This window comes from Mirounga angustirostris, unplaced genomic scaffold (genome assembly GCF_029215605.1).
Source record: "Mirounga angustirostris isolate CCGP_5_RB_7025 unplaced genomic scaffold, mMirAng1.0.hap1 SCAF_5, whole genome shotgun sequence".
Lineage (NCBI taxonomy): Eukaryota > Metazoa > Chordata > Mammalia > Carnivora > Phocidae > Mirounga > Mirounga angustirostris.
The window spans coordinates 164,009,479-164,023,367 of NW_026991713.1; positions in this window are offsets into that span (position 1 = coordinate 164,009,479).

Sequence of the window (13,889 nt, forward strand, 5' to 3'; positions counted from 1 at the left end):
TGTGGGGACTTCTCTACAAGTTGCCTGTGCAGGGAGCCCTGTGTGTCTCCAGTATGGGCCTGCCTTTGCGTCCCTGCTATGTTTGCATCATTGCTGGGAGCTGGCTGTGGGAGCTGTGCTTGGCACAGATGCAGGAATGGGTTTCACAGCTCTTCAGCTGCTGCCCTCAGTCTTTGCTCCCCTTTGTTGGAGTTCTGTCAGGAAAATGTCTTTTCACAGCCACCGCAGGTTCTTTCTACATAAAGTTACCTTGGCTTGAGCTGTGTGCACTGAGGGAAACGACCCTGTGACCTTGCCTATCTATGGCTGACTGAGAGAGGGGGTCCCCGAGACAAAGGCTGTCATGATGTGACAAGTTTGTGGGAAACTTTGCCTAGTCAGAGTGTTCCTTGTTGGGTGGTGGCCACCTGGCCCATCCAGAATCTTCCTGGCGATGTAGGAAGGTGAAATGGAAGCATAGAGCTGGGTTCCTCCAGCACCCGTGTCTACAAAGACCAGAATCTTCTCCTTTAGTACTTCCCCCTCATGGAGACTCTGGGAACCCAGAGCAACCAGCTGCTGAGAGGTATGGCCATGAATCCACAGGTGCATGATGCATCTTAGAGTATCAAATTTATACGAGGATTATTATTATTCTTGATGGTGGTGGTGGCGAGAAAGTTGTATAATTTAACCAGTAAGTAAACATTGCAAACATGTTCATATTAAAACAAACATATTATGGAGTACAGAATTGACAGGAATTTTTGAGATTAAACAAGAGATGTCCACGAACTTTTGTATTTGTACTGGCTGTTTGGATCTAGACTTCTAGACCCTCAGGGATATGAATTCCTAAAATTATTTTAAAAAAATTAAAAAAACTGAGGGGTACCTGGGTGGCTCAGTGGTTAAGCATCTGCCTTTGGCTCAGGTCATGATCCCAGGGTCCTGGGATCAAGCCCCGCTTTGGGTTCCCTGCTCAGTGGAAAGCCTGCTTCTCCCTCTCCCACCCCCCCCCAGCTTGTGTTCCCTCTCTCGCTGTGTCTCTCTCAGTCAAATAAATAAATAAATAAATAAATAAATAAATAAAATCTTTAAAAAAATTAAAAAATGCACAAATATACTTAATAATATCTTACAGATAAGAGGAAAGTTCTCTGACCATGTTTCCCTCCCCCACCCATTCCTAATTTCTTCTCTTTTTTCTTCATCAGAAATAATGTCTGTTGTCAGTTTGGGGAGTAGTTTTCCAGGACTTCCTGTACATATATATGTTCCACAGAAAATACATAGTATTATATTTTTCTTTCTATATAAATGATGTCATACTCTACATGAACATGACATATTCTACAACATGATTTTTTCACTTAGTCATATAGTTAGGAGATCTATCCATGTCACTATGTAGAGTGCACCTTCTCCTTTTTAACTGCTGTGTAGTATTCCACTATGTGAATGTGCCATTGCTTACTTAATCATTCCCTGATTAATTGGCATTTGTTTCTATTTTTTTGTAATTACAAATAGTGCTGCAAGGAGCATCCTTGTATCTGCCCCTGTGTACACATGCACAAGGGTTTCTCTAGGGTAGATTCTGAGTGGTGGAGTTACTGTGGCCTAGCATGTATACCTTTAAAATTAGAATAGGTGGGGTACTAAATGAGAAAAATGTGCAGCCAAGAATACTATATCATTGAAAATAGAAAGAGTGATAAAAAGCTTCGAGGACAAACAGAAACTAAAAGAATTTGTGATCACCAAAGGAGCCCTATAAGAAATATTGAAAGGGGTTCTCTAAGCAAAGAGAGAGCCTAAAAGTAACATAGACCAGAAAGGAACAGAGACAATATACAGTAATAGTCACCTTACAGGCAATACAATGGCACTAAATTCCTATCTTTCAATAGTTACCCTGAATGTAAATGGGCTAAATGCCCCAATCAAAAGACACAGGCTATCAGATTGGATAAAAAAAGCAAGACCCTTCGATATGCTGTCTGCCAGAGACTCATTTTAGACCCAAAGACACCTCCAGATTGAAAGTGAGGGGGTGGATAACTATTTTTCATGCTAATGGACACCAAAAGAAAGCTGGGGTTGCAATCTTTATATCAGACAAATTAGATTTTAAACCAAGGACTGTATTAAGAGATGGGAAAGGACACTATATCCTACTTAAAGGGTCTATCCAACAAGAAGATCTAACACTTGTAAATATCTATGCCCCTAACATGGGAGCAGCCAATTATATAAGCCAGTTAATAACAAAATCAAAGAAATATATTGGCAATAAAACAACAATAGTAGGGAACTTTAACACCCTCCTCACTGAAATGGACAAATTATCTAAGCAAAAGATCAACAAGGAAATAAAAGCTTTAAATGACACACTGGACCAAATGGACTTCACAGATATATTCAGAAAATTCCATCCCAAAGCAATGGAATACACATTCTTCTCTAGTGCCCATAGAATGCTCCAGAATAGATCACATCTTAGGTCACAAATCAGGTCTCAACCGGTACCAAAAGATTGGGATCATTCCCTGCATATTTTCAGACCACAATGCTTTGAAACTAGAACTCAGTCACAAGAGGAAAGTCGGAAAGAACCCAAATACACACAGGCTAAAGAGCATCCTACTAAAGAATGAATGGGTCAACCAGGAAATTAAAGAATTTAAAAAATTCATGGAAACAAATGGAAATGAATATGCAACTGTCCAAAATCTTTGGGATACAGCAAAGGCGGTCCTAAGAGGGAAGTATATAGCAATACAAGTCTTTCTCAAGAAACAAGAAAGGTCTCAAATACACAACCGAACCCTGTACCTAAAGGAGCTGGAGTACAGCAAATAAAGCCTAAGCCCAGCAGGAGAAGAGAAATAATAAAGATCAGAGCAGAAATCAATGAAATAGAAACCAAAAGAATAGTAGAGCAGATCAACGAAACTAGGAGATAGTTTTTGAAAGAATTAATAAGATTGATAAACCCCTGGCCAAACTTATCAAAAAGAAAAGACAAAGGACCCAAATAAATAAAATCATGAATGAAAGAGGAGAGATTACAACCAACACCAAAGAAATACAAACAATTATAAGAACATATTATGAGCAGGGGCACCTGGGTGGCTCAGTCGGTTAAGCGTCTGCCTTCGGCTCAGGTCATGATCCCAGGGTCCTGGGATCGAGCCCCGCATCGGGCTCCCTGCTCCGCGGGAAGCCTGCTTCTCCCTCTCCCACTCCCCCTACTTGTGTTCCCTCTCTCGCTGTGTCTCTCTCTGTCAAATAAATAAATAAAATCTTAAAAAAAAAAAAAAGAACATATTATGAGCAACTATATGCCAACAAATTAGACAATCTGGAAGAAATGGATGCATTCCTAGAGATGTATAAACTACCAAAATTGAACTAGGAAGAAATAGAAAACATGAACAGACCCATAACCTGCAAAGAAATTGAGGCAGTAATCAAAAATCTCCCAACAAACAAGAGCCCAGGGCCAGATGGCTTCCCTGGGGAATTCTACCAAATATTTCAAGAAGAATGAATACCTATTCTTCTGAACTGTTCCAAAAAATAGAAATGGAAGGAAAACTTCCAAACTCGTTTTATGAGGCCAACATTACCTTGACCCCAAAACCAGATGAAGATCCCACCAAAAAGGAGAACTACAGACCAATATCCCCGATGAACATGGATGCAAAAATTCTCACCAAAATACTAGCCAATAGGATCCAACAGTACACTAAAAAGATTATTCACCATGACCAAGTGGGATTTATTCCTGGGCTACAACGTTGGTTCAACATCTGCAAATCAATCAATGTGATACACTACATTAATAAAAGAAAGAACAAGAACCCTATGATCCTCTCAATAGATGCAGAAAAAGCATTTGACAAAGTATAGCATGCTTTCTTTCTTTCTTTCTTTCTTTCTTTCTTTTTTTAAAAGATTTTATTTATTTAACAGAGAGACACAGTGAGAGAGGGAACACAAGCAGGGGCAGTGGGAAAGGGAGAAGCAGGCTTCTCGTGGAGCAGGGAGCCCAATGTGGGGCTCAATCCCAGGACCCTGGGATCATGACCTGAGCTGAAGGCAGATGCTTAATGACTGAGCCACCCAGGCGCCCCTATAGCATCCTTTCTTGATTAAAACTCTTCACAGGGTAGGGATAGAGGGCACATACCTCAATATCATAAAATCCATCTAAGAAAAACCCACAGTGAATATCATCCTCAACAAGGAAAAACTGAGAGCTTTCCCTCTAAGGTCAGGAACACGCAGGGATGTCCTCTATCACCAATGTTGTTCAACACAGTACTAGAAGTCATAGCCTCAGCAATCAGACAACAAAAAGAAATAAAAGGCATCCGAATCAGCAACAAAGAAGTCAAACTCTCACTCTTTGCAGGTGATATGATACTTTATGTGGAAAGCCCAAAAGACTCCACCCCAAAACTGCTAGAACTCATACAGGAATTCAGTAAAGTGGCAGAATATAAAACCAATGCACAGAAATCAGTTGCATTTCTATACACCAACAAGACAGAAGAAAGAGAAATTAAGGAGTCAATCCCATTTATAATTGCACCCAAAACCATAAGATACCTAGGAATAAATCTAACTAAAGAGGCAAAGAATCTGTACTCAGAAAACTATAGAATACTCATGAAAGATATTGAGGAAGACACAAATAAATGGAAAAAGGGTTACATGCTCATGGATTGGAAGAATAAATATTGTTAAAATGTCTATTCTACCTAGAGCAATCTACACATTTAATGCAATCCCTATAAAAATACTATCAACTTTTCCCACAGAAATGGAACAAACAATCCTAAAATTTGTATGGAACCAGAAAATATCCCAAATAGCCAGAGAAATGTTGAAAAAGAAAACCAAAGCTGGAGGCATCACAATCCAGACTTCAAGCTATATTACAAAGCTGTAATCATCAAGATGGTATGGTACTGGCACAAAAACAGACACATAGATTAATGGAACAGAATAGAGAGCCCAGAAATGGACCCTCAACTCTGTGGTCAACTAATCTTTGACAAAGCAGGAAAGAATATCCAATGGAAAAAAGACAGTCTCTTCCTTCTGGGTCTCTAACTAGTCTTTAGCTTAAAATCTAATTTGTCTGATATAAGAATTCCTACCCCAGCTTTCTTTTGAGGTCTTTTGGCATGGAAGATGGATCTCCATCCCTTCACACTATATCATTCTTAAAGGGTCTATCCAACAAGAAGATCTAACAATTGTAAATATCTATGCCCCAACATGGGAGCAGCCATCTACATAAGCCAACTTAACCAAAATAAGGAGTCATATTGATAACAATACAGTAATTGTAGGAGACCTCAATACTCCACTCTCAGCAATGGACCAATCATCTCAGCAGAAAATCAACAAAGAAACAAGAGCTTTGAATGACACACTGGACCAGATGGACCTCATAGATATATACAGAACATTCCACCCTAAAACAACAGAATATTCATTCAACTCAATCACAAGAAAAGATTTGGCAGAAATTCAGACACTTGGAAGCTAAAGACCACTCTGCTCAAGAATGTTTGGGTCAACCAGGAAATCAAAGAAGAACTTAATTCATGGAAACTGATGAGAATGAAAACACATCAGTCCAAAATCTATGGGATACTGCAAAGGCATTCCTAAGGGGGAAATACATAGCCATCCAAGCCTCACTCAAAAAAATAGAAAAATCCCGAATTCACCATCTAACTTTACACCTTAAAGAACTGGAGAAAAAGCAACAAACGATGACTAAGCCACACATTAGAAGAGAAATAATTAAGATTAGAGCAGAGATCAATGAATTAGACACCAGAAACACAGTAGACCAGATCAACAAAACTAGAAGCTTGTTCTTTGAAAGAATTAATAAGATCAATAAACCACTGGCCAGACTTATCAAAAAAAAAAAAAAAGAGAAAGGACCCAAATTAATAAAATTATGAATGAAAGGGGAGAGATCATGACTAACACCAAGGAAATAGAAACAATTATTAAAAATTAGTGTCAACACTGGGGGGAAAGATGGCGGAGGAGTAGGGGACCCTATTTCAAGGGGTCCCTGGAATTGAGCTGGATATCTACCAGACCACTCTGAGCACCCACAAAACCAGCCTGAGATGTAAGAAGATCTGGATCTCTTCAAACAGAATATCGCATGCGGTTGGTTTTGAGGTACAAAGCAGGGAGCCGTGATTCCACGGGCAGATATCAGAGGATAAATGGCAGCAGGAGGGTGCCTGGCCATGGGGATCCTACACCACTGGTGAGCGACAGTCTCCCGTGCTGGGGATGGGGCCCAGACTTGCAGACTGGTAGTGGCAGGGAAAGGACTTTAGGGCAGCCCCCAGGGTGGAAACCCAGAGTGGTGGGGTTGCGCAGGCGAACTGGGAGCGGCTGGTGGTTTTAGAAGCACAAAGGGCAGAGACAAACCCCGACCTGGAGGCAGGACTGGGAGCACTGCGGAGGGGCGCACAACCCAGGACACTGCAGTTTATAGCCGCACGGACAGAAATGGAGATGGTGTGGCCTGGAGAGCTCACTGAAGAACAGACTGAGATCTCTCTGTGCTCTGAGGCAGAGGGTTGGAAACAGTCTCTTGTGCTCTGACTCACGGAAGAGACACAGAAAGCTGCCAGGGAAAGCCACCAGAGAACAAAAGCCCCAAGACTGATTCCCGCTGAGCCCATCCCCCACCACAGGGGGCAGGGCAACTCCGCCCAAACAGGGTTGCCTGAGTAATGGCGCGTCAGGCCCCTCCTGCAGAAGACAGACTGGGAAAACAAGAGGCCAGCAACCCTAAGGTCCCAAGAAAACAGGTGCACCTTGCTTGGGTTCTGGTCAATAATTTGGACTCTATACATTCCCTCAAACACGCATCAACAGAATGACTAGAAGGAGGAGCCCGCAAAATAGAAAAGACTCAGACATTATGACTTATGCTGCAGATTTACAAATGGATGCAGATATAACCATGTCGGAGATGGAATTCAGGCTAGCAATTGTGAAGACAATGGCTAGAATGTAGAAATCAATTAATGTCAACATAGAGTCTCTAAGGGCAGAAATGAAAGCTGAATTGGCAGAACTTAAAAATGCTATCAATGATATCCAATCCAATCTAGATAATCTAACAGCTAGGGTAACTGAGACAGAAGAGAGAATAAGCGATCTGGAAGACAGTATAATAGATAAAAAGGGAAAAGAGGAGGCCAGGGAAAACAACTCAGAATCCATGAAAATAGAATCAGAGAAATAAGTGACACCATGAAGCGTTCCAGTGTCAGAATAATTGGAATCCCGGAGGGAGTGGAGAGAGAGAGAGGACTAGAAGATGTATTTGAGCAAATCGTAGCTGAGAACTTCCCTAATCTGGGGAATGAAAGAAACATTTGCGTCCTAGAGGCAGAGAGGACCCCTCCCAAGATCAAGGAAAACAGGCCAACACCCCGGCATGTAATAGTAAAACTTGCAAATCTTAGAACCAAGGAAACCATCTTTTTTTTTTTAGATTTTTAAAATTTATTTATTCATGAGAGACAGGGAGAGAGAGAGAGAGGCAGAAGCAGGCTCCCTGCTGAGCAGGGAACCCAATGCGGAACTCGATCCCAGGACCCTGGGATCCTGACCTGAGCCGAAAGCAGACGCTTAGCCATCTGAGCCACCCAGGCGCCCCCAAGGAAACCATCTTAAGGGCAGTTAGGGAGAAGAGATTCCTTACGTACAGAGGGAGGAACATCAGAATAACGTCAGACCTATCCACAGAGACCTGGCAAGTCGGAAAGGCCTGGTAAGACATATTCAGGGTACTAAATAAGAAGAACATGGAGCCAAGAATACTTTATCTGGCAAGGCTGTCATTTAGAATGGATGGAGAGATGCAGAGCTTCCACGACCAGCAGAAACTGAAAGAATATGTGACCACTAAGCTGGCCCTGCAAGAAATATTAAGGGGGGCTCTATAAAAGGAGAAAGACCCCAAGAGTGATAGACAACAGAAATTTACAGGGACAATCTATAAAAACAAGGTCTTCACAGGCAAAGTGATGACAATTAATTCATATCTTTCAATAATCACTCTCAACGTGAATGGCCTAAATGCTCCCATAAAACGGCACAGGGTAGCAGATTGGATAAAAAGACAGGACCCATCCATATGTTGTCTACAAGAGACTCATTTTGGACCTAAAGATACATCCAGACTGAAAGTGAAGGGATTGAGATCCACCTTCCATGCCAGCAGACCTCAAAAGAAAGCTGGGGTAGCCATTCTTATATCAGACAAATTAGATGTTAAGCTAAAGTCTGTAGTTAGAGACACAGAAGGACACTATATCATTCTTAAAGGGTCTATCCAACAAGAAGATCTAACAATTGTAAATATCTATGTCCCCAATGTGGGAGCAGCCAACTATATAAGCCAACTGTTAACCAAAATAAAGAGTCACATCAATAACAATACATTAATTGTAGGAGACCTCAATACTCTACTCTCAGCAATGGACAGATCATCTAAGCAGAAAATCAACAAGGAAACAAGAGCTTTGAATGATATACTGGACCAGATGGACCTCATAGAAAAAGAAAAAGAAACCAAGGAAATAGAAACAATTATTAGAAATTAGTGTCAACTAATAAGATCAACAATCCACTGGCCAGACTTATCCAAAAAAAGAGAGAAAGGACCCAATTAATAAAATTATGAATGAAAGGGGAGAGATCAAGACTAACACCAAGGAAAGAGAAACAATTATTAGAAATTATTACCAAAAACTATATGCCAATAAACTGAGCAATCTGGAAGAAATGGAGGCCTTCCTGGAAACCTATAAGCTGCCAAGACTGAAACAGGAAGAAATTGAAAACCTGAATAGGCCAATAACCAGTAATGGGATTGAAGCAGTGACCAAAAATCTCCCAAAAAACAAGAGTCCAGGGCCTGATGGATTCCCTGGGGAATTCTGCCAAACATTCAAAGAAGAAATAATACCTATTCTACTGAAGCTGTTTCAAAAAATAGAAACAGAAGGAAAACTTCCAGACTCATTCTATGAGGACAGCATTACTTGATCTCCAAACCAGGCAAATAACCCATCAAAAAAGGAGAATTTCAGACCAATATCCTTGATGAATATGGATTCCAAAATCCTCAACAAAATCCTAGCTAATAGGATCCAACAATACATTAAAAGGATCATCTACCACGACCAAGTGGGATTTATCTCTGGGGTGCAAGGGTGGTTTAACATTTGCAAATCAATTAATGTGATAGAACACATTAATAAGAGGAGGGAGAAGAACCATATGGTCCTCTCAATTGATGCAGAAAAAGCATTTGACAAAATACAACATCCTTTCCTGATTAAAACTCTTCAGATTATAGGGTTAGAGGGAACATTCCTCAAGTTCATAAAATCCATCTATGAAAAACCCACAGCGAATATCATCCTCAATGGGGAAAAGCTGAGAGCCTTTCCCTTATGATCAGGAACACGTCAAGGATGCCCACTCTCGCCACTATTGTTCAACATAGTACTAGAAGTCCTAGCAACAGCAATCAGACAAAAAAAAAAAAAAAGAAAAAAAAGAAATAAAAGGTATTCAAATTGGCAACAAAGAAGTCAAACTCTCTCTTTTCGCAGACAACATGATATTTTATGTGGAAAACCCAAAAGACTCCAACCCCAAAGTACTAGAACTCATACAGCAATTCAGCAATGTGGCAGGATACAAAATCAATGCACAGAAATCAGTTGCTTTCTTATACACTAACAACGCAACTGTAGAAAGAGAAATTAGAGAAATGATTCCATTTACAATAGCACCAAAACCCATAAGATACCTCAGAATAAACCTAACCAAAGAGGTAAAGGATCGATACTCTAGGAACTACAGAACACTCATGAAAGAAATTGAAGAAGACACAAAAAGATGGAAAAACATTCCATGCTCATGGATTGGAAGAATAAACATTGTTAAAATGTCTATGCTACCCAGAGCAATCTATACCTTCAATGCCATCCTGATCAAAATTCCAATGACATTTTTCAAAGTGCTGGAACAAACAATCCTAAAATTTGTATGGAATCAGAAAAGACCCCAAATCGCCAAGGAAATGTTGAAAAAGAAAAACAAAGCTGGGGGCATCACGTTGCCCGATTTCAAGCTATATTACAAAGCTGTGATCACCAAGACAGCATGGTATTGGCACAAAAACAGACATATAGACCAATGGAACAGAAGAGAGAACCCAGATATGGACCCTCAACTGTATGGTCAAATAATCTTTGACAAAGCAGGAAAAAACATGCAATGGAAAAAAGACAGTCTCTTCAATAAATGGTGCTGGAAAAATTGGACAGCCACAATCAGAAGAATGAAACTCAACCATTCTCTAACACCATTCACAATGATAAACTCAAAGTGGATGAAAGACCTCAATGTGAGGCAGGAATCCATCAAAATCCTAGAGGAGAACATGGGTAGTAACCTCTTTGACATCGGCCGCAGTAACTTCTTTCAAGATACATCTCCAAAAGCTAGTGAAACAAAAGCAAAGATGAACTTTTGAGACTTCATCAAGGTAAAAAGCTTCTGCACAGCAAAGGAAACAGTCAACAAAACAAAGAGGCAACCCACGGAATGGGAGAAGATATTTGCAAATGACACTACAGACAAAGGGCTGATGTCCAAGATTTGTAAGAACTTCTCAAACTCAACACCCAAAAAACAAATAATCAAGTCAAAAAGTGGGCAGAAGACATGAAGACACTTCTCCAAAGAAGAGATACAAATGGCTAAGAAACATATGAAAAAATGTTCATCATCATAGCCATCAGGGAAATTCAAATCAAAACCACATAGAGATGGGGGGAAAAGATGGCGGAGGAGTAGGGGGCCCTATTCCAACTGGTCCCTGGAATTGAGCTGGATATCTACGAGACCACTCTGAGCACCCACGAAATCAGCCTGAGATGTAAGAAAATCTGGATCTCTACCAACAGAACATCACATGCGGTTGGTTTCGAGGTGTGAAGCAGGGAGCTGTGATTCCGCGGGAAGATATTGGAGGATAAACAGCAGCAGGAGGGAGGCTGGCCATGGGGATCCTTCCCGCAGGTGAGCAATAGCCTCCTGTGCTGGGGACGGGGCACAGACTCGCAGACTGGTAGCGGCGGGGAAAGAACTTTGGGCAGCTCCCTGGCGGAAACCGGAGTGGCGGGGTCGCATGTGCGAACTGGGAGCAGCTGGTGGTTTTAGAATCACAAAGAGCAGAGATGAGCCCCAACCTGGAGGCAGGACTGGGAGTGCTGCAGAGGGGCACACAACCTAGGATGCTGCAGTTTATGGCAGCACTGATAGAAACGGAGATAGTGTGGCCTGGAGAGTTCACTGAAGAACAGACTACGATCTCTCTATGCTCTGAGGCAGAGGGTTGGAAACAGTCTCTTCTGTTCTGACTCTTGGAAGAGATGTGGAAACCCGCCAGGGAAAGGCGCCAGAGAACAAAAGCCCCCCAAAACTGGTTCCCACTGAGCCTATCCCCCACCACAGGGGGGCAGGGCAACTCTGCCCAAACAGGGTTGCCTGAGTAACAGCACGGCAGGCACCTTCCCCAGAAGATAGTCTGGGAGAACAAGCGGTCAGCAACCTTAAGGTCCCTAGAAAACAGGTGCATCTTGTTTGGGTTCTGGTCAATAATTTGGACTCTGTACATTCCCTCAACCACTCATCAACAGAATGACTAGGAGGAGGAACCCCCAAAATAGGAAAGACTCAGACATTATGACTTATGCTGCAGATTTACAAATGGATGCAGATATAACCAAGATGTCGGAGATGGAATTCAGGCTATCAATTGTGAAGACAATAGCTTGACTGGAGAAATTAATAAATGGCAACATAGAGTCTCTAAGGGCAGAGATGAAAGCTGAATTGGCAGAACTTAAAAATGCTATCAGTGAGATCCAATCTAATTTACACAATATAACAGCTAGGGTAACTAAGGCAGAAGAACAAATAAGTGACCTGGAAGACAATATAATAGATATAAAGGGAAAAGAGGAGGCCAGGGAAAACAACTCAGAATCCATGAAAATAGAATCAGAGAAATAAGTGACACCATGAAGCGTTCCAGTGTCAGAATAATTGGAATCCCGGAGGGAGTGGAGAGAGAGAGAGGACTAGAAGATGTATTTGAGCAAATCGTAGCTGAGAACTTCCCTAATCTGGGGAATGAAAGAAACATTTGCATCCTAGAGGCAGAGAGGACCCCTCCCAAGATCAAGGAAAACAGGCCAACACCCCGGCATGTAATAGTAAAACTTGCACATCTTAGAACCAAAGAAACCATCTTAAGGGCAGTTAGGGGGAAGAGATTCTTACTTACAGAGGGAGGAACATCAGAATAACGTCAGACCTATCCACAGAGAACTGGCAAGCCAGAAAAGCCTGGCAAGACATATTCAGGGTACTAAATGAGAAGAACATGCAGCCAAGAATACTTTATCTGGCAAGACTGTCATTTAGAATGGATGGAGAGATGCAGAGCTTCCATGACCAGCAGAAACTGAAAGAATATGTGACCACTAAGCCAGCCCTGCAAGAAATATTAAGGGGCATTCTACAAAAGGAGAAAGACCCCAAGAGTGATAGACAACAGAAATTTACAGGGACAATCTATAAAAACAAGGTCTTCACAGGCAACATGATGACAATTAATTCAAAGCTTTCAATAATCACTCACAACATGAACGGCCTAAACGCTCCCATAAAACTGCACAGGGTTGCAGATTGGATAAAAAGACAGGACCCATCCATATGCTGTCTACAAGAGACTAATTTTGAACCTAAAGATACATCCAGACTGAAAGTGAAGGGATGGAGATCCATCTTCCATGCCAACAGACCTCAAAAGAAAGCTGGGGTAGCAATTCTTATATCAGACAAATTAGATTTTATTTTATTTATTTATTTTTAAATTTATTATGTTATGTTAGTCACCATACAGTACATCATTGGTTTTTGATGTGGTGATGACAAATTAGATTTTAAACTAAAGTCTGTAGTTAGAGACACAGAAGGACACTATATCATTCTTAAAGGGTCTATCCAACAAGAAGATCTAACAATTGTAAATATCTATGCCCCCAACATGGGGGCAGCCATTTACATAAGCCAACTGTTAACCAAAATAAAGAGTCATATTGATAACAATACGTTAATTGTAGGAGACCTCAGTAGTCCACTCTCAGCCATAGACAGATCATCTAAGCAGAAAATCAACAAAGAAACAAGAGCTTTGAATTACACACTGGACCAGATGGACCTCATAGATATATACAGAATATTCTACCCTAAAACAATAGAGTACTCATTCTTCTTGAGTGTACATGGAACTTTCTCCAGAATAGATCACATACTGGGTCACAAATCAGGTCTCAACCAATACCAAAAGATTGAGATTATTCCCTGCATATTCTCAGAGCACAATGTTTTAAAACTGGAACTCAATCACAAGAAAATTTTGGTAGAAATTCAAGCACTTGGAAGCTAAAGACTACTCTGCTCAAGAATGTTTGGGTCAACCAGGAAATCAAGGGGAAGAACTTTAACAATTCATGGAAACCAGGGAGAATGAAACACATTGGTCCAAAACCTATGGGACAATGCAAAGGCATTCCTAAAGGGGAAATACATAGCCATCCAAGCCTCACTCAAAAAAATAGAAAAATCCTGAATTCACCAACTAACTTTATACCTTAAAGAACTAGAGAAAAGCAACAAATGACACCTTAGCCACGCATTAGAAGAGAAATAATTAAGATTAGAGCAGAGATCAATGAGTTAGAAACCAGAAA